This window comes from Rousettus aegyptiacus, unplaced genomic scaffold (genome assembly GCF_014176215.1).
Source record: "Rousettus aegyptiacus isolate mRouAeg1 unplaced genomic scaffold, mRouAeg1.p scaffold_m13_p_6, whole genome shotgun sequence".
In the NCBI taxonomy this organism is placed as follows: Eukaryota; Metazoa; Chordata; class Mammalia; order Chiroptera; family Pteropodidae; genus Rousettus; species Rousettus aegyptiacus.
The window spans coordinates 29434042-29456235 of record NW_023416309.1 but is presented as its reverse complement, the minus strand read 5'-3'; the positions used below and the strand labels follow the sequence as shown (position 1 = coordinate 29456235).

At 33.3% G+C, this 22194-nt stretch overlaps 1 protein-coding gene across 2 annotated transcripts in view; it reads left to right on the top strand.

The window, feature by feature from the left end:
• Positions 1-22194, top strand: part of PRKG1 (protein kinase cGMP-dependent 1) — a 1094018-nt gene that overhangs the window by 574178 nt on the left and 497646 nt on the right. The gene's annotated exons all lie outside the window — the stretch shown is intronic.

Here is a 22194-nt window from a genome sequence, read left to right as displayed (position 1 = left end):
TTTGAAGGGCAATAGCAAGTGAATTTTTGTGACATAAGTTTGATGTAAATGAGTGGCCTTTTCTCTATTCCATTATGTTTAACTTAATAGCTGTTTTATGGACAGATCACCTTTTATTCTTCCTCAAAGAAGCACTGCAGTAGAATAATGTACCATAAATGGTTCTTACTCTCGAAGTGAAATATCTGCTAGTTCAGTGCTTTGCTGGAATAATACTTCATATCATAAATCCACCCACATAGCAGATATAATTGTTGCTTAGTTATTTCATCAGGGACAGAGTTTATGGTCCCTTGGCAGGTTCTTTAAAAGCTATTGTTAAGTATAATTCAGTAGAACCCTTGTGAAAAATCATTTCTATTATCAGCAAAAATAATATCTAATAACTAAATGCTGTAAAGTATAATTAATTATATACCAATATGATGCCAAGAACGATATATCAATATTTACAATATACCTATTCATGCATTTTATTTTTCAAGTATGAAAGAAAGCCAGTTGTTTTGCTGCAGGAAATAAAGCATACATTCTTTGTGAATGTGTACAAAAAGATTTCTTTTACTTTTCAAATATATTATCTACTATACGGTTCCTTTATAAAATGATGCCAAAGTAGAATAATAGCAAGAAACTATTTTAAAAAGATATGTACAGGCTTTATTCTGTTATTTAGAATTGAGGATGCTTTATTCATGCTAACTTGGAATTTTTAACTTGGGTGTTGTAGTAGTGTAAAATAATGATTACTCAGAATTAAATGCCTGATTCAAATATAGGCAAAACTCTTCATTGAGGAAAACAAAAGGGTAGCATTTCAACATTACATAAACCATGTTTTTGGAGCTCATATTTTCCTTTATTTTTAAGGACTCCAGAACAATCTCTTACTCAGCTTCCTAACAGTCCTCCTGAGTATTGATCTTATTCACCTAGGCTTCCTATCCATGTGTCATTTATATTTCTGTGCTCCTGAAATTTATTAAGATTTACTTGTCTTTTCTGTGTATCTCCAAAGTATTATTATCTGTTTACTCAATCTTTCAAAGATTCCAGGCTCCGGCATCATATGTCTTTTCCTAAGTATTGAATATTTTGAGCTCAATATTGTGTTGACAGTGCAGAGGTCCTGTTAATTTCCCCAAGATAAAACATTACTGAGTTATGTGCTGAGACCTGGAGACAAAATCTGGCCCTGAAGTTGCTTGAGATTATTCATGGAGAGTTTTTCAGCTCTCTTTTTTAGTTCCTGCCTAGAGCCATTGAATGCTTCTTAAATCACTGACAAAAAATTTAGATCAACACTTTGCCTGAGGTCATTTAAATTTCAAATCTGCTGCCATTTTCCTTCTCATAGCTATTGGGAGGGAAGAGCATTGTGTCTGCAGTCAGTGAGCTGGAGCCCAGAATCTGGCACAGGAAACTTCAACTCAGAGTCAAACTTATTTAGCTTTGCTGAGGGAGGTATTTCAGGAAGGTAATTGAGTCTAAACTGGTGTTTTATCTTCTGACTCAGGGTTGAATTGGGAACTACAAAGAATGCTAAGGGTGAGTCTCTGCCATATTTTTTACCACTTGTTGTGGTATAGGACTTAGGTATATTTTTTTGTAAGCATATTATTGTGACTCCATAGAAATGATCTGTGAGCAAGTCCTAGATTTCATTGTGTGTTTAAACAAGTCAAGAGGCCGGAGTAGAATACCTGGTATTTCTAGGTCTCCATGGCAAACACAGAGCACAGACACAAATATGGTCCCTGGAATCAACCAAAAATTACAATTGAATGAATTCTGCTTTGTACATGTTGATAGCAGTCATTCCAGTTGCTTCCATCACAGTTGGCCCCAAAAATAGAAAAAAAAGGGATGCAATTATTTTTATTTCTTAAAATATACTAAGTTGTAGCAACAACTATATATAGCAACTCAGATCTTGGTTTCTCAACACAATTCTCCAATAAAAGAAACCAGGACTTTATGGAGAAATGGCTGAGTCAGTGCTGGTGCAGAGAAAGGACAAAGACCTGAAATCTCTCCTTTAAAATTGGCAATATGAGGGGATGTAGAAGCAAAATTGAAAGAGCTGTCAAGGATCAAATCTTGAACAATCTGAGCAACAACGTTAATAATGATGATAATGAATTATAACTCATGAGCTCAAATAAATACCCATGAGTCCATGCTGATATAAATAAATAATTGGGTAAATAAATAGGACAAAAGAGACACTTCTCCTTTGCAGTCACATTCCAATTAATAAATGTAAAAGCAATGATGGAAGTTAAAAAGAAAGTATGTACATTTTGGCAAACCACAGTAATTAGCGACTTTAGAATGGAAAAACTTGGTGGATACTACCTTAACTAAATTAGCAAATTAACATCACTGGTGGTAAGATGTTTTGCCATCATGTAACTCATAATATGATGTACCAAGAAAGGTATAACTTTACTTCTATGATATTCTTGCTAAAGATGCATAGATCAAAAGAAGAGAAAACAGAAAACCACATTGGGAGATTAGTCTACAAAATAATTGACCAGTTCTCCTTTAAAATATCTGTTATAAACAGTTAAAATAATATAAATGCTGAGCTAGATTTAGGGGTAAGTGTCTAAGATCAAGTTTCTTAACCTTTCAGACCTCTATTTTTTTTTAAGCTGCAAAACAGAGATCTCTACCTTATAATGGTGTGGTGAGGATTAAACATGATACTGTCTGTAAAGGACCAAATTAGTGTCAGTTCACAGTAAGACCTGAGGAAACCATTAGGGTCATCATTTTTGTAACTGGTGTGGATCATAACAAATCTATCCACAACTAAGTTTTCTGTTTTTGCATTTAAGAAGGAGCTATGAGCTTTAAAGTGACTTCAAAAATAATTGCAATGTCTATCTCCTCAATTGATCCTAACCTATTCTTTTGTACCTATTATTTTGTACCTCAGTTCAGAAAGTACAATGATCTATTAGTTGTATCTATTTTATTTTATCTTGTTTTGTTCCAAAAATAATTAAAAGTAGCTTTGGAAGGAAGTGCTTACATATACATCATGGTATTTATCTTCAAAATAATATTATTTATGAGGAGATATTATCATCATTTACTGAAAAAATATATTTACTTAATTTGATCTATCTACAATAATTAACCATCTCAATTTTTTAAACATAAACTTAAATTATGTTTTCATATTCTTTTTTTCTCACTAAAATTAAACACTAAATATTATTCAAACATGTGATGTAATGACAAATTTTAGAGCAATTCTAACAACTAGCTCTGTTAATGCATACTTTAAAATTGCTAACATTAGCATCTAATTTGTCTATTTTTAATTTATGAAGCTGGAAACTCAGTTCATTGATTAAGGGGTTATAAAATTATTTTCCAAATATATGTTTCTTTTTTCAAGTTATTTTTGTTATTTATTTTTTATTAAATTGTGATGAGAGAATATAGTTAACTTTTTTGTGTGATTTACTGAAACTTGGTTTGCAGCCTAGAATTTGTCATTTTTCATAAATGTTGCATGCATGCTTTAAAAGAATATGTATTCTCTAATTTCTGCACAGCATTCTATTTATATCTATTCAATCTTATTGATCATATTATTTAAATTTTCATATCCTTATAAATACTTTCCTTGACCTATTAATTTTAGAGACAAGTATAATTCAAAAGTCTATTATTATTTAGACACAGTTCTTTATGTAATTTTTTTGATTTTTGCTTTATATATTTTAAGGCTATATTATTTGATGTGAATGAGTTTAGAATTGCAATGTCTTATTTGTTCCTTGTCCCTTTTATCATTATAAAGTGATCCTCCATCTCTTTCATTGCTTTTTTTTTGTTTTCAAGTCTATATTTCATGTTAACATATCTATGTATTTAATTATTATTTGCTTGACATGTATTTTATATTCTTTTATTTTCAATCATAATGTGTCTTTGAGCTTCAGGTATATCACTTGAAATAACACATGGTAGGTATATTTTTAAATTCAATATGACAATCTGTCCTCTAACTGGTGTGTTTGGTACATTTATACTTACTGTGATTACAAACATATTTAGAAATATTTCTACAGTATTGTTTTCAGCTTTATATTTTTCCTGCTTTTTCTCTAGCTATTTTTATTTCATACCTATTTTTATTGTTTATATTCAATTATTTCTGTCTACTATTTTGTCCCTTATAATTCTATTCCCGTTCTTTTAATAATTAACATTAAAATACAACATATGTTTTAAAATCAACAAATTTGACTTAGTATTTCTACCCTACTCTTGAATAATAGTGAACAATTTAAACTCTGATCACCTCCTTCAATATTTTGCTCTAATTCTTTACTCCCAAGTTAGACAGTATTATTTTTGTTGTTTTATACAATCAATATTTGCTTACATGTCTGTTTATTTGTTTATTATTCTCTCAGAAATTTTAATGGGAAAATTTATCTTCTTGAAGCATAATTTTTTTAGAAGTTTAATCAGTAAGAGCCTCCTTATGCTAAATTCTACCTCATAACTTACAAATGTATTAATTTTGTTTCATTCTTAAGTAAGGAAGGCAGATACGCAATTCAACAGCTACTGTAATTTAGCACGTGAAGGGTGGCACTGTCACCTGGCTTCTGCAGTTATTGATAGAATGGCACTCTAACTGCAGTTTATTTTTAGTGGTTGCGTTAGTTTTCTAGGGCCATCAGAACAAATTAGCACACACTGGGTAGCTTAAAATTACAGAAATATATTCTCTCACAGCTCTGGAGATTAGAAGTCCAAGATCAAGGTGTTGGCAGGGCCACAGTCTCACTAAAGTTTCCAGGAAAGGGTCTATTCCATGACTCTCTCCTAATTTCTGATGGTTGCCAACAATCTTTGGCATTCCTTGACTTGTAATTGCAGCAGTCCAGTCTTTGCTTCCATCTTCACAGGCCCTCTGCTCTCTGTGTGTTTCTGTCTCTGTCTCTTCTCTTCATTTATAAGGATGTCAGTAATTGCCAAGATTCCATTTCCAAATAGGGTCACATTTTGAGGTTTCAGGAAGGGAGAGAATCTTGAGGATAAGGGAGGGGAGCATTATTCAAGTTAGTGTAGTGTAATTTTTCTCTATGGCTGTTTTAAAACTGTCTGTTTTTTCTTAGATTGTCTATGGTTTTACTATGATATGTATTTTTACATGTGGATTTCTTTATATGGATACCATCTATTTGTTTGTTTGTTTGTTTTTTCGTTATCTCTGTCTCACCAATTAGGTAATTCTTAGCTTTCAGCGATTTGAGTAGTTCCTCCCTTTAGTCTCTCAATGTTCTCTTCTTGGAACACCAAGTTAATGTATTTTTGACCTTCTCACTTTTATCTCCCATGTTTCCTAAATTCTTTCTCATAGTTCATCTGCTTTTTAAATCATCCATTTAGTTTATAATTTTGATTATTATACTTTTTATTTCTAAAATATTTTGATAATTCTTTTAATATGGCTATTTTTATATTTTTTTGTCAGATTTTGAATTACTTTTTAAAATTTCTATAAACATTATAAATATTATTATTTTATAATTCATGTCTCATAAGTTCAATAGCCGAACTCTTTAGTATCTAATTATGTTGTTTAATTTTTCCGACTCTCCCTTATGCGAGAGAATATATGTTTTTAACATTTAAAGTCCAATGACTTATTTTAATATATTTTAACCATAAGCAACTATTCATAACATCCCAGTGATATGCAGCTGTTTACAACCTGGACTGTGCTATCGACCTGTTCCGTGCTTTCAGAGTTAACTAGAGTATAGAAAAGCATATTAGAACATATGAAGAAGTTGGTTTTTCTATTTCATTCAGTTTGCTATTTCATGTGTTCCCCTAATTAAAGCATACAATGCTAGAATTTAAACAGCCTCTCTTAAACGTGAGCTGGAAATTTTTTCACAGATCTTTGGCACCTGATTGAGGCTCCATCAGGATGTAAAAATCAATTATACTCACTTTTCTTAACTTTGAAAATTTGGTGATATCTTCTGAGAAGTTTGGTAGTTTCTTCTGCCTTTAATTATGCTCCTGGTAAATGACAAGCAGTCTTTTCAATAAGGAATAACTATATCTCAGAACTACTTAACAGTGTAATCTTGAATATATTTTAAAAGATGATTAAGGATACAAAGGTACATTGAAATTTAAATGTATTACTACCAATGTAAGTAATTAAATCAAAGTGACAATGTGGATGGACCAGTTACATTCTAGCTAAAATATTAACTTATTTGGGCAATAATAATTCTGTCACAATTGGCTTACCTATTTGGAAGCTGTCAAATTTCTTTTCCATGTTGATTCCAAGATATATCCTGATGCATAAGTGGTAATATGTTAATTTAAAAGGTGGTGAGAAGACTTTAGAGTTGAAGAAACAGGATATTTAACCTAGAGTTGTCTTTAAGTTTATTCTAATTCGCACGTGTATATGAGGAGCAAATATTTCTTAAGTGTCTAAAAATGGAGCAACTAGTATATTTCTACATTGAGAGAAAGATTGGGTAGTTTTCAGTGAGGAAATGTTTTTACAAGAAATTCTTCAGTTCACTTTATAGCTATAATCCTTCTTATATAGTTGGGACATCAATCTTACTGTTAGAAAGCATGTGAATCATAACACCTCCCCAGAAACCATAAAAGTAGTTTAAAAGGTCACTGTTTTATTAAGTCTGCTATGTTCTAAACTATTTGGGAAATGACAGAAAAACACGTGATTTGATACACTAGGAAACTTATACTGGCACGGCAGAAATGGGTAAAATATAAATGATGGAATCATGTGTTGCTGACCTCGTTGAAAAAGACTCATTTCTGCAAATAATAAAATGAAGTAAAATTGTGATTTTTAGTCAGGTCAAGATAATCTATCAAGGCAAAAATTTAAAAACTGTCAAGTCTATAAAAACAGGAAAATGTTATTTTCCAGTGTATCTGAGACTCTGGGCTGTTCTTCACGCCACAGCCTCAAAGCTAGGGCCTTAGCAATGGCTTGCTCAAAAGCATTTACTAAGTCAGAGTCAAAGGATAACTGGCAGCGTGATGCTGCCAGTTACTTAGCAAACCCCAGTCTAAGGTTTTCTGGCCTGCTACTTTGCTGCCTTTAGTCCTTACCTTCTGTTTCCTCTCTATAGGTATTTAAAGTTTGTTGATTTGGATTGTTTAAAAATAAACTCAAGAATATGAAAATTTTAAGTTTATTTGAGCAAAAACCAATTTTTTTTTTTTTTTTTTTTTTTTTTTTTTTTTGGTTAGAGTAGCATCCCACCTAGCAGATAGAAAGGAATTCCTAGGAGCTATACAAAATGAAAGATTTTTATAGGCAGAAGGGATCAGGACAATTAAGTTATACAAGGACAAAAAGCAGGTTGGTCATTGCAAGGTAACTTTTCTTTAGGGAACAGCAGGGGTCTATCAGGCATTCCTAACTAGTGCTGATCAGGGATTCCTGATTGTCTTCAGATTCCATTTCTGGGAAAGATAAAACTGTGATAAAGTCTTGGTTTGGTGACATAGTTTAGCATAAGCAACTCCAGTTTAGGCCTATTGTCTTGTCCTTAACAGGATACATTAAATGTTACAAGATGTTTCTTGAGGACCAGTGTAATATCTCTAAAGATTTTAAGGTTCTATAGTTCTTAGTTGAGTTTTGCAGAGAAATCCATTTTCTTTAAGTAACAGTGCAAGTCAATCACACAAATCTACTGTTTTTGTCTTCTCTGAAATCTTCCCAGTCAATTATTGTGTGTCTCCAGTCATTTCAACATCCCCTTATCATTTCAGAAAGTGTCACGAATTTTGAGAAAATGTGGGACCACATAGTCATCAAGCCTTGTACTTTCCAATAGAGAAGCAACTAGGCACATGTGGCTATTTGCATTTATATTTAAATTCACTAAAATTATATTAAAGAAAAAATTCATTCACTCAGTTGCACTAGCTACATTTCAAGTGCTCAGTAGCCCATGTGGCTAGGGAATATCATACCATCACAGAGGAACATTTTCATCATTGCAGGAAGGTCTGTTGGAAAGCACTAATTCAGACCAAACAAAGAAACTGTGGGGAAGGAACAAACTTTCCTCTACCCTCAAGATTCTTTTTGCAGACCTTATAATCAAATAGACATGAAACAGATTAGCAAGAGAAAATAACCAAATTTAATATATACATATGTATGGAAACCTCACATACATGTGTGAGAGGTTCCAGAGATAGAAAGGGAACATGGGTACATAAGAGCTAGGGATGAGGTAGGGTGGTAAGGCTTCAAAGGATCATTGCAGGATGATACCAGCTTATGCTTACTAAGTAAAAGTTTGTCCTGTCCTATATATAGGTAGGTCAAAAGAGGTTATCCCTGATAATCTCTTATTATGGTCAAAGTTCCTAATAAAAGTTTTACTAGTAGTTAAGAGAGAGGCAGAAGTTTCTCTTGAGCCTAGGCTAAATTTGCCTTTAGCTCAAAACAACCTGCATACTACACAGTGGCATATCTTGGGGTGACTTGTTCTGAAACACCACTAAACCAAACGACTCTTTGCCTAAAATTAATGAGCATTGTAAAGCCTCATTGAAACCATTATACATTACTCAAAGTTTCAAAAAGTTACTAATAAACAACAACAAAAAGCTATTTCAGTTCAACATTGTCCCCACCCCCAACCCACCCCCCGCCACTGTGCACGTGCTTGTACATTTCATTTAATTGATGAGCATTTGTAGGCATTTCTGTTGGTTATACCTTTCCATGCATTTTTTTGAACTTTAAAATGTAAGTGCCTTAGAGTAGAATGTATTATTCAACTGTCCCTTCTTTATAAATACAGCATGTAAAGGTTTTGGACTTCTTTTTTTAGAAAGGTATAGTGCATTTTCAGAAACATCTGTTTTGGACTGGAACAAGTCTGCCACAACAGAACTGAGAGAATTTTTTACCTTGGTAAATATACTCCCTAGTGTCTTTGAGAAAGCAACAACATAGACTCATACGCCAGTAACTGCTCTCTGCTTCTAGTAGTCCACATCCTGGCTGTATAATTAGATACAATTGCCTGTCCAAACATAATACCAGCCACAAGGGCAGAACACAGGATCTCATCATCTATTTGTGCTTAGAGAGGCACTAGCTTTTGGGGATAGCCTAAAAGAATAACTTCAATATTTGTGTGTGTGTTAAATACATCTTTAAGAAAGCCCTAATTTGCCAATTGGAAGGAGAGGAAATTGGGTAAGGACCATAGGTGATAAAGGGACAAAGATTATCTCATTTCCGTTTCATGGTCAACCTCTCTGAAATGAGGGGTTTTTGTTTGCTTGCTTGCTTGCTTCGGCTTGCATCATAAGTTCTAAACAAACATTATGGTCTTCTCTGTGAAGTGAGAAAAGGAGAAAAAAGAGAGGATTAAAGATCAGGGAGAGGTGTTTTGTTTTCACACTGTTGGCACATTAAGCCATAACAGTTTGATAAGACATTAATTAGAAAATAAAGAGCTGAGTGGATTCATGGAGAAAGAGGTCTTGCTTTCTCAGCATGATCTCAAAGTTTAGCTTAAAGACAACCATTAGCAAATATAAAGGGCAACACCTTATGCAGCTAGCTTCACTAGCTGTTCTTGACCTTCTGAGTTTCTCTGCAAGCAACTAGCAGGGGAAGCCACTGATAGTGAGGGTGTAGAAGGCTTCTGACCAAAGCAAGTAGATTATATATAAATTTCACTTTTTGTTTGAGGGAATAGAATACATTTTAGGTGTCCATACATTTCTATTGGTCAAGTGTGGACAGGATTAGAATTGTAAAAATAATAAATAAATAACAGTAAACATTCTTAGGACACACCACCACCACTACCCCAATCCTAAATCTTCTTTAATTTGAATCTCTGGAGATGGGGCTCAGAAATCTGTGTTTTTCAGAAGCAGAAGATTCTGATAAGCAGTCAGGTATGAGAACCTGTGCTCTAAATAGAGCCTAGTTGTGTTTGATTCATCTTTACTCCATGTAATAAGAAGCTAGTTATACAGATTTCGTTGTTTTACAGGAAGAGGCGACATTGCATAAGGAAAGAGGTGCATGGTTTCATTTCTCTTTTCCATATGCACTAGAAAAGATGCTGTGTCAAAACTAAATGTCTTGTTTGGAGGCAGCTTGTTCAAGACCCCTGGAGCACTAAAAAAGGCTGATATAGGTATGTCTGATATGGTTAAGTCTGATTAGTGACTAGATATTTCACACAAACTTCCAAGGGGCCTCAGGGTAACATTGCTCATTGTCCTGGGATAAAATGTTCTGATTTTTTTGGGGGGATGACTATGGTGAATTAGTGATCTAAATATTCTTCTAATTCTTCTATCTGATGTTTATGATACATTTATTTATTGGTATTGTTGTGGTGCAATCAAATCCAAGACCCACAGAGCCAATTGAGATGAATTGTGAGCCTTTATTAGCCGGCCGGCGACTGACTCTCTACCGTGCAGGGTTAGAAGAGATCAGCCCCGAGCTCCCAGAAGAGGCAGTTTATATAGCCATCAGCACATCCCTGGGCAGATCACCACACCCTGGTTAACAGTTGGCCCTTAGCATATCCTTGATCAGATTACCCTGGTTAACAGCATCTCCTTGATCAGATTACCATACCCTGGTTAACAGAATCAGAAGTAAATGCTGGCTTACTGGAAAATTGGCCACCCATAACAGTATTTATGAATATTAATAAATATTTACTAAACATATGGTACTGTGCCAGGTATTAGTCTAGATATTGGAAATACAATAGTTAGATAAAGTTTCTGCCATTTAGATCTTATCCGTCCCTCTAGTTTAACTAGTGTTTCTTATTCCTACAAGTGTGTTACTGCTGTATTTCTGGTGTAAATCTATCTTGTTAAGTCATAACTGTATTTTACATCAAGTTCCAAGTCAGCAGTTTCTGCAAAAAGACTTGCTTCACAAGCATAGTGCCTAAGCATTAACCCATGGGTTTTCTCTTTATTTTTTCTTTTTCTTATTGGCTAGAGTTACTAAATGCCTCACTCTCATAAAAACAAAGCCATTCCCTGTTAAATCTCATGAAGATCTCACTTGTGTATTATTTAAAACCCCAGAGGTATTCTCCACCTAAATTCCTGTGATTTTTTTTTTCCTTATGTAATTGGCTCTTACAGAGGAATCTTTCTCAACTATCACTCTGAACTTTTTAAAAAATTTCCATTCCCAAAACCCTTGAGTTTCTCCTTAAGTCTTTCAGCACAAAGATCAAACTCTTTAGTTTATCTCTTGAGACACTAGAGATCTAGGCCCCACCTTATCTCCTACTAGTCCTTTATATTCTACTTCTCAGGAAACCAAACTATTTACATAGTTCTCTGAGAGCACCCTGCTAGTTCATTCCAGTGTCTTGGCTCAAATTCTCTGCCCAGAATGGCTTCTCATTGACTCCTCTTGGTCTTCAAAACTCAGTTCCGTTTCAAGAACACTCCTCTAATTGCTTATGTATTCAGATACTTCTTAATTGTGCTACTACAGTATCACAGTGCTATAGTAAGTACTCATACTGCCTTCAACTTTGGGGTTCTCCCCTCTAAACTCTCCAACCTCCTTCAGAGTAAAGTGTATGCTCAGTGTGTCTGGGACAAAGTAGACACTATATAAATGTAAAATCAATAGGGGCTGCGCCCTTTTCGGTTGTTCTGAACCCCCATTGCCTGACACATGATGGGGATTAGATAAATGCTCACTAAAAGAATAGATGAACAAAATGAACGATTTATACTTTTATTCCTTGTCCTCTGAGAACTACATATTGTATAAGAATCTGTTAAAAATGAAGTGGAACATTTCTTTAAATTCATAGGCACTAACAGGTGACTAGCAGCTTTAATGATGCTGTTAATACTGCAAATTAGTGATGGAAATACCTGGTCAGTTAATTCATCTATGACTTTGAACCATTACTCACAGTGACATCTAGCCATAAAATAACATAGTCCTCTGTGTTTGTGCTCCCCAATATGCTAGCTGCTAGCCACATATGGCGACTAATGAATTAATTAAATGTGAATAAATTTTAAAATTCAGTTCATCAGTCCCATCAATCACAGTTTGTTTTCAGTAGCCACATGTAGCTAGTGACTGCCATATCGAAAGCGTAGATATCGATTATTAAATTTAAATTTATGTTGACAGGTTCATATACTGGAAATTTACCCATTTTGCTTTTATTTTTGATAAATAAAAATCTGAGCAGAAATACAGTAGTCATAAGTAAATACTCTCCAAAATTGAATAATTTTGCATAAATCTGCTTATAGAAACCAAAAAGTATTTGCTAAATTAATGTCAAGAGAATGTTAAAAGGTGATACTCCTTAAGAATTCCTAAATAAAACTCTCATTCCACTGAAAAAAAAAATCTGTAACTTTGGATTTCAATGTAATTAATTCAGTATTGTGGTAGTTTCTGTTATGATAAAATAAGCAAAATTGTAGGATTTATGTTATTTTAACTCTCTTCACTTAAGCTGATTGCATTTCATAAAAGCTTTCCAATACATGTAATTCTGTAGGATCATTTTCTTGAGTCAGGCTCAGAAACACTAGATGTATGTAAAACACAAAATACTACATGAGAATTAATTAAATCATAATATTTTAGTGCATTTATTTTGAAAGTTAATGCTTTAGCATAGTGTATACTGTCTTTGAAAGCATGAAGAGAGGACTGACTCAAACATAAAAATTTCATTCATAAAATACATTTATGGCACATGTACTCTGTATATAAAATCACAACAAATAGTCCACATATTTCTTCAAACTTTTTATTGGGTTATTAAAGTTCACTTTAGATAAAGGGAAACACATTTTTGAAACTCTGTCCTCTGTTGCACTAGATAGAGCTATCGGAAATAGAAATATATAAGCCATTAAAGTTCAAACTAGATAAAACCCAGATACCATTTCTATTCGTTTGTCTGAAACAAGATTTCAGGAGCTTGAAACCTCTTGGGTCAAAGAGAGTCAGCTGTTAGAGAGTTTTTCAACATAAGATTGCCTTCACTATTGTGAACTTTGTATAAGATTTCTTCTTGCACAACATACAGCTTTACCATATAAGGAAATATAAGAAAAGTGGTAAAGGAGAGAGATGACATTTTTCTTTCCCTGCCCAGATTTTATTGTCTTTTTAAGGGCCACTCTAGTTTAAAATGCCTCCATCTCTGGTAATCGACTTTTCTCGGGGGTTCTTTCCTCTCTTAAAGTGGAGGTTCATAGCTGAACTGATTCTATCTTCTGTTCCTCTTTTTCTTTCAGAGTGTATGGAGTAATAAACAGAGCTAGCTTTTATGTTTTCATGTTGCACTTATGGCTTCTATGCCCACAGTTTCATGTTTTTGAAGGAGTAATATTAATATCTAGCACATATCATATACCAAGAGCTTACTATGTATAGGCATGGTGCAAAGACATTATCAAACAATCCTCTCAACTACGCTAGGAGGTAGTTAGCTCATTGTACAGATTTTGAAAGTGAGACATAGAAATGGGTCATACAGGTAGTACTGCTAGAGCCAGAATTTAAATTCAGGCAAAGACCACGTTGTTTCTTACAATTACCTCCCTGGAAAAGTACCCTCTATGTCCTTCAGGTTCAACTAATGTCTTCATAGTCTAGGAAAGGACAATGTTTTCTTTGACTCATAGGATCTGTGGCTGGGTCTTAAAAACTGACAAAGGCAAATTAATAGGAGAAAGGCATAAACAAATTTATTTAATATGTTTTGCATGTCACAGGAACTTTCACACGGAAATGAAGACCTAAAGAAACATGGCTGAGTATTTTTATGCTAGGTTTGATGAAAAGAGCACATTTGGGGAGGAATATTATAGGTTAAGGAAATTAAGCAAGACCTGTTTACCGAGATCCTTCTGGGCATCCCTTTAACTTCAGAGATAAGAATGCTACTTTTGGATATAGAGAGAAACCTCTCACATGAGGGTTTTATGATCCATTTCAGGGGAGATGGACAGGGGGAAGGTCAGGGAGATCTTTCTGTTTCTGCCTTTTTTTCAAACTTCTTTAGCTTAAAGTATTCAATTTGCCAAGGTGACATATTTTGGGGTAGTGTGTCTTAAACCCCATTAATCACATATAAACATGAAGATTATTAACTTCTATTTCCAAAAGGGTATAAGAATATAATTGAAAACCCTCACTTCTATCACTGCAACTCACTCCTATTTCAAGTCAGTTCTGAAATTACAAAAGAATTTCTTTCATGTTTTAGGGACTATCATTTGATTATCTGCTTACCTAAAATAGAAACTCTGAAATCACAAACCATTTTATTTTATTTTATTTTTATTTATAGATCAAAGGGAACAAACATTTCTCCAAAGAAAATATACAAATAGCCAATAGGCAAATGAAAAGATACTGAACATCATTAGCTATCAAAGAAATACAAATCAAAATCACAAAGAGATACTGGTTCACACACACTTATGTGATATAATAAAAAAAAGAAATTAACAAGTGTTGACAAAGATGTGGAGAAACTGGAACCCTCATTCATTGCTGTGAGAATGTAAAATGGTGCAGTTACTTTGGAAAATAGTCCAATGGTTCTTCTAAAAGTGAACATAGCGTTATATAATGCAGTTCTGCTCTAGGTATATATCCAAGAGAGATGAAACATATGGCCACACAAAAACTTGCACACAAATAGTCATAGCAGCACTATTTATAATAGCCAGAGTGAAACAATACGAATATCCATGAACTAGTGAATGGATAAACAAAAGCGGTATATGCCTATAGTACAATATTATTTGACATTAAAAAAGGAATGCTACAACATGGATAAATCTTAAAAACATGGCAACTAAAAGAAGCTAGTCACACACACACAAAACATATTATATGATTCCATTTATATGGAATATCCAGAATACTTATAGAGACAGAAAACAGATCAGTGGTTGCCTAAGGTTGAGCATGAAAAAAAATGAGAGTAGGAGTAAGTGCTAATGAATACAGTTTCTTTTGGGGGTACTGAATATGAAATTTAAGGTGTGCTGATGGTGCAAAACTCTGAATATACTAAAGACCATTGAATTGTATAGTTTAAATGGGTAAATTTTCTGGTATGTAAATTATATATAATAAAAATGTTAAAAAAAAAATAGGTCACAGGAAATGTAGGTCACAGGATTGTTTAAATTAGATATTAACTAGAACTTTCCAGAAGAAAATATTCAGTTTTATAGATTTCCAGAAGAAAATATTCAGTTTTATAGATTTCTTATAATCTGTTGTTATTCTGTATAAATATTTCCATTCTAAGCTGTTTTTTTATTTTTATTTTTTTCTCTTTATTCTACCAAAGCCCAGGTTTAGTATTTGGTTCTTGGGAAAGAAAAAATAATATGTAAGGACAAAGGATTGATTTTATAAATCTTTCACTGTTGCCTAAAAATCACCTCTTTATAGACCTGTGATAAACTTTCTCGATGAACATGATGTTTGATGTTTCTCACATTCAGTCCTTAGCATGAAAACTGTTCTACCGCCTTATTCTATTCTTCCTGAAGCAAAACGATGTAATGGGGAGAGTGAGGGGCTGGAAGTCAGACAAACTTAGGTTCCATGATGCCTCTACCTCCTAATAAGCTAAGGGACTCAGGGCAAGCTAGTTAACTTCTCCGAGTATGTTTCTTCATATGGTGTCCAAACTTTAGTGAAATTAGATATGATGTATGTCTAGTGTCTAGGGTTTACTAGTTTCTTGATAAATGCTTTTTACATTTTAACCATGACCCAAGCTTCCAGAAGAGGCCATGGGACTTATAATCAAAAACTGAGTTAGTGCTGGAGCATGCGAAATACCCTTGCTACTACCGCTTTCCTCTCTCAAAAACACATCTCTTTCCAGGCTTGTGGCTGATGTCTGAAATTCCACTATTATAGACTCCTTCCATCAAAATATTTGTTCGTTATAAATAAAAATCCCAGTTAGGGTTAAAATATTTTAAACAATTATATTTCATGTTTATATCAATGCAAAGAAATTTTTCTTCCTTTCCTTAACAAAACAAAAGAAAAATCTTTTAATGGTATGGCAGATAAGACCCCAAAGATATACTGGGTGCCTAAAGATAAGCTGGAGTGGACACTACTTGCTGGGTGGTAGCCACAATCATGCATGTGGAGCAAGTCCATGGTTTAGGGGAAATTAGTGAAAAAAATTTTAAGCTGTCTCCCCTTCTCCCTTTTTTCTTTCTCTCTCCCCTTGAAAGTAAATTTGTGCTGAAACACTCACTATTTTCCAGCCATGGTAATTTACGTGACTTTACCAGTGTTGGCCCTGACAGATCAGTTTCACAACCTTGCCCTGGCTGGCCCTGATTGTGTCACTGGCCAGCTCTTTCATCTTCCTCCTCCTCCTGAGTAATCCCGGGTGAAAGGACTGAACAAGATAAGCAGAAAAGCCTTTTTTCTTCTCTCTTTTCCCCAAGATAATCCAACTCTGATTGTTCAGGAGGAACAGTTTTGGGATACTTTTTGAAACCAAGATTATTATTGCTCAAGGTAAAACCATTTTACATATCCTAGCAGAGGCACGAACTAGGGAGAAAATTGCTAAAATGTGTTTATCTGGAAAAAAAAATTTTTTTTCATTAATCAACAATTCAATAAATCATCTCACTTCCAATTCACAAAATATTTTCTAATTAAGCAAATTGTCTTTCCCTGTAGGCAAACAAAGCCCCAAACTAGGAATTAGAATATAAGTAGTCTGAATATGTGTGAAAATGAGAGGTTCATATGATCCAAGGTCATCTTCACAGCCTCACAATGTTGCTGTGGTGTTACCATTTGTAAGGCCTTAATTTGAATTTTAATTGTTGTTTATTAGAAATGTTTTGAGTTAAATCACTTAAAACCAATATAAACAACTTTTTAAGGGGAAAAAATTAATTTGCTTAATTTATAAATGTTGGTTAATTTGTATACTCGATAATGATCAGGTTCAAAGGTAAAGTTTAAAGGCACAAATTACAGTATTGAGTGTGATACCATTTCCAATAATTCTACTGAAAATAACAGAACAAAAGCTGAGCAGATACTTTCAACTGCTTTTGTTATATCGGTCTTTTCTTTCCGTTGCATAGAAATATTTAGACAAGTTTAAAAAATATATAGCAGCAGAATTCTTTTGAGGGTTTACTTCTCACTGAAGCATCATGTTACTTTCATGGCTTTAAGATTTCTGTTGTCTAGACAATAAGTTTGGCGAGGTTAGTTAGGAAATATATCTGGGTCATTTTTGACTGAATAGACAGATTATGAGATATATGGATTGGAGAACAATTCATGTTTTATGATATAATTTTTACAAAAGGTGGCATTTGTTCTAGCAAGTAATTGTTAGTCACAGTTTGGCTGCAACAATTTTTGATGTATAATGTTTCTGATGATAATATGTAATAAATATAAATGTATTGTTTCAGATAAAAAGTTGACATGGCTCCCCTCCACCTTTGAGAAAAAAGTCACACATATAGACTAAATGTAAACTCAGATGACTTCCCAAAACAACAGAAGTTTCAACTATGGTATTTTATGTTAGGTTTCCCATTAAGCCTAATATTCATTAAATTATCTGTGAAGGAACAGGATTCTTGTTTACTAGGTTTTCAAAATGGCTTTTAATAGAAGGGTTGTCTCCTTTACCTTAGACTAGATTGAGATTTTTGCCAATTCTTGACCTCCTGTGCCAATGGAGGGGAAGCCATTTGGGTAAATTAAAAATCTCTTCTATTTGTCGTTAATATTAATTGTTAAGGTGCTTTAAAAAAATTTTTTTTTCTCTTAGAATTAGCTTTTAAGCTGTACTTCTCATACTTTTACTTGCATGTGAATCTCCTGGGGATCTTATTAAAATGGATATTCTCATAGGGCAGATCTGGGGGCGGCTCAGATTCTGCATTTCTAACAACAGGCTTTCCATATGATGCTGATACTGATAGTCTAAGGCCTCTATTTGAATTAGCAAGAGTTTAAAGCATATTCAGTATCCCTGAGCTGAAAGAAGGAGGGAGAGGGTAGGAGGAGGACTAAGATGGAGGTATGTTAGTGACTTTCCTGGGTAATCCCTGTAGAGATAGAAGGGGAACAGCTACGAAAGTACCAAACTTCAAGTTAAGTTTCTTCAAGGATCTTTCCATTATCTGAAAAATTTCAGAGGAAATTGAAGGTTTTGAAATAATGCTTTGTTTATGATTACTAGTTTCAAAATTCCTTTAAAATGGAACAGATTTTGATACAAAGTAATTCAAGTACTTAATTCTAGATTTTAAAGATTTTTAAAGTATTTTTTCAATTATCTTGCCCCCACAAAATTTAACAGCTATCCATTTTTAACCCCTCAAATTTTATCAGATCTTTTCAAAATATTCAAGTTTTTGTAGAAATAACTTTTTCACACTCATTTTAACAATATCTATCACTATATATATTAGAAAAGTTAGTATAATTGGTAAGCTGATTTACTATCACAGTTGACATGATGAATATATATTCAGCATGGTCTTCTTAGAAATAACTATTTTTGCTTAGAAATAACTATTTTTGCAGTCATTCCATGTATATACACACATACTATTTATATCTCTATACCTATGGCTATGCCAATATCTATGTATTACAGTAATAAGTGCAACTAACATAAATTTAGGAACAAACACAATTGACATGATAAATGTAATATGGCATAATAAAGAGTAACTCATTAATAGCAATCATTGAGTTTGTCTTGTACATATAACATACTTTGCAAAGAACTGGAGAGCATGGATTAATGTTTAAGTGGTGCTCAAGTAAGAGAGCTACTTTAAATAGCAAACAAAACAAGGAGATGAGATAACATGGGGATACCATTTTATTTACTTTTTGCTTTTGCCTTAAAACGTTACTTATAAATTTTAATGGGTATAATAAATGAGTAACCACATAAACATATAAATCACAAAACATTTTTGGTATATGAGGACACCATTTTAAACACCTCTCCGAGAAAGGGTTATATAAGTTAAAACCTGAGTCAAGAGAAGCAACTAGCCAATCAAAGCCTGGGAAAAGAGTAGGGTAAGAGCAAGGGAAATTGCCCCAGACAGTGCTCAGAGATGACAATGAGTGTGTCAAATTCAAGGAAATGAAGCTAGGTCTAACGTAGCTCTAGCAGGAGGATGTGAGATTGATGTAGGGAAGACATAAATTACTTAGGGCTTTAGAGGACATGGTAAATATATGGAATTTTATTCTGAGAACAGTGTAAACCATGAGCAGTTTTACACAAAGGAATGCCAAGATCTGATTAAGGTTTTTGTTGTTTTTGAATTAGCATGTTTCCTATGTATAAATTACATGCTGAATTTTTAAAAATTAGTTAATAACAGAAAAATAATTAAAAACTCCGTTCTATTATGTGTACTAAACATGTCCATTCTAAAGCTGTTAGTATTTAATATTACTTATATATGACATATTTCTCATTTTGTAAATTATTGAATTGAAAGATGTTAATATTTTGGCTTAATATTTATTAAAATTATAGAAGATTTGTGGGAGAAATGTACTCATTGGATTAGTGAACCAGGATATTCCTTTGCACAGTATAACACATAAGTAAAAATCATGCCATACCTTTTGCTTTTGTTTTTGCCTGTTCTGGGTTTTTGGTTGGTTGGTTGAATTTGTAGAAATATACTGCTGAACCAGTTACTCGGCCATTTTTCTAGTTCACATTTGTCTAAATTAGACGCTAAAAATTTAATTGAACCTAATAGCTTTGTTTTCACATAGAGTAAAAGCAGTTGTAAACTCAAATTATTACAAGGACTGGCAAGTAATTGTGTGCATTAAACCTAATATAAAACATAGGGAGAGGCTAAGCGTGTGGCCATATTAGAGAATATATGCTGCACCTAAATGCAATCAGATTCAAAATTTTTGAAAACCTGGGCCTCCTCAAACAAATATCTACAGGCTTGTTTGGCCCACAGATTCTGGGTCTGTGGTCCAAAGATATTTAAAGTTTCTACAGGACAGAACTTGACAAAATTGACCTGAGTGTGGGGTAGGGAGATTATGTAATTCTAGAGATTTCTCAACAATGTCATTTCTCGGCTTCTTAAAATAGATAAGGGTCTTTTTCTCTGCTTAGTAAGTGTAAAAAAAAAAAAAAAGTCATTTTGGATTTAGGCTTACCTAAAGATAGGAAATATATTCTATTAATAGGCTGTGGTCATGTTTACATTTTTAGTCCTCATTTATGTTGCTGTTATTTAATATGTGAACAAGGGTGATATTTGGGATATAGAATATGATTTTATGAATGTTAATGCACCAAGCCCTATCATATGATAAACGCAAACATATAATTTTAATGTGTTTCATGCTATGAATGTTATTCAAGTTAACCTTTAAGGAAATTGGGCACTGAATCATAGCAGATGTATCTTTTTCTGTGTAATGTCCAGGGATAAATGCATAGATTCTTAAATAGGTTCAGGTTGCTTCATATTCAGGCAGCTCGGTGTGGTAGTGGAATAGAAGGTCGACAGGTACATTGAAACAGCCTACAGATTTTTGCAGTAAATTATTATTAAAGAAATTAGTAATGTAGTAAGACAGAATTCTGACTAAAACAACTAATTAAAGAAAATAATTTTGGGAAAATTGTTGGTTTTATTTCTTGATGTCCAACACATCATGCATTCTACTTTTGTGACAAAAATTAAGTAATCAAGCAGATATGCTGTTTTAAATGACCAATCTTTTTAAATGACCACTTTGTGAATATATAATATTGATTTCAAGTGTCTGAAGATTTTATACATACTGAATCATGTAAAATTGATTATGGTTGAGAATGTAGTGTATTCTAACTCCTTGATCATACTTACCTTCCTTTGGGACCTAAATCAACTACTGGTTATAGAGAGTTGTCATTAATTAAAGTATCATTTCTTTCTCTAGGTAAATACTTCTGTATTTAAGCACCAGGTTTGTTATTTTTGACACTGCTACTTCAATTTCACTTTTGATACAATACATGCCCTTCACTGAATAAATTATATTTCTTGTTAGAAAAAATGTCAAGAAGAAAATTGATAGTTAACATCACATGAGAAAGGTAATTAATAATATAAATATCTGTGAAGCTAAATTTTAAACCAAAGGAATAACTTTTGTTTCAGGACGCAAATTAAAATGCTTAGAAATCTGATTAAGATTTAAAATAGACATATATATGAATATATCAGTATATTATGTAATATACCAATATCATATCTACACTATTAATATTTAATATTAAAACTATTTTAAATATGTTAATTTCCTTAAAATGAATAATTTTTTATCATGGCGCAATCTTGATAAGAGACTGGTGAGAAAAGCAAGCTCAAACAGAAGTCTGTCTAGAGATTAGCTGACAATATAAAGCAATGAGAGGCTGACGTATTCTTTTGTGAGAAGACTGTGAGCTGTAACTGATAATTCAGTGTCTCTGCCACAGCAGGCTGTTACACATAATTATCCTTAGACCTCATCAGACCTAAGAAAAAGGCCTGACAAGCCATAGGAAATTAGGTTCCCTGTGCTTAATGTCCCATCACAGCATGAAAAAACAAAAGCTTTGCAAGCTGTGATTAAGGGTTTTTTTCCCCCCTGGCTTTTCTACCATCAGATTTCTCAAAAGTGTTGTTGAAGTCATACTTGATCTCACTTGGATTAACCTATATTCACCTGAAATTCACATTGGCTATTTTATGAAATACTCCAAAATCAGAAGTCCTAGAATAGGGACAGCAGCGGACATTAAAACACATTTTGGTGTTAAATCAGAAACATGAGAGGAAGTACTAATAGGTGAACACTGATTAAAATTGATCATTTCATATTCTCAAAGAACATGTATTGCCCAAGAAGAATAAGCACTCAAGAAGTATTTGCAAGTCAGTGTTTCACTGCACTGTCTTCAACTATGGTTATGAATGAATTTGTGATTTGCAGTCTATCATTTGGGAAAATGCAGAATGTCAGAGGTTGTAACTAAACATTATGTAGTAAAACATGTAAGATTC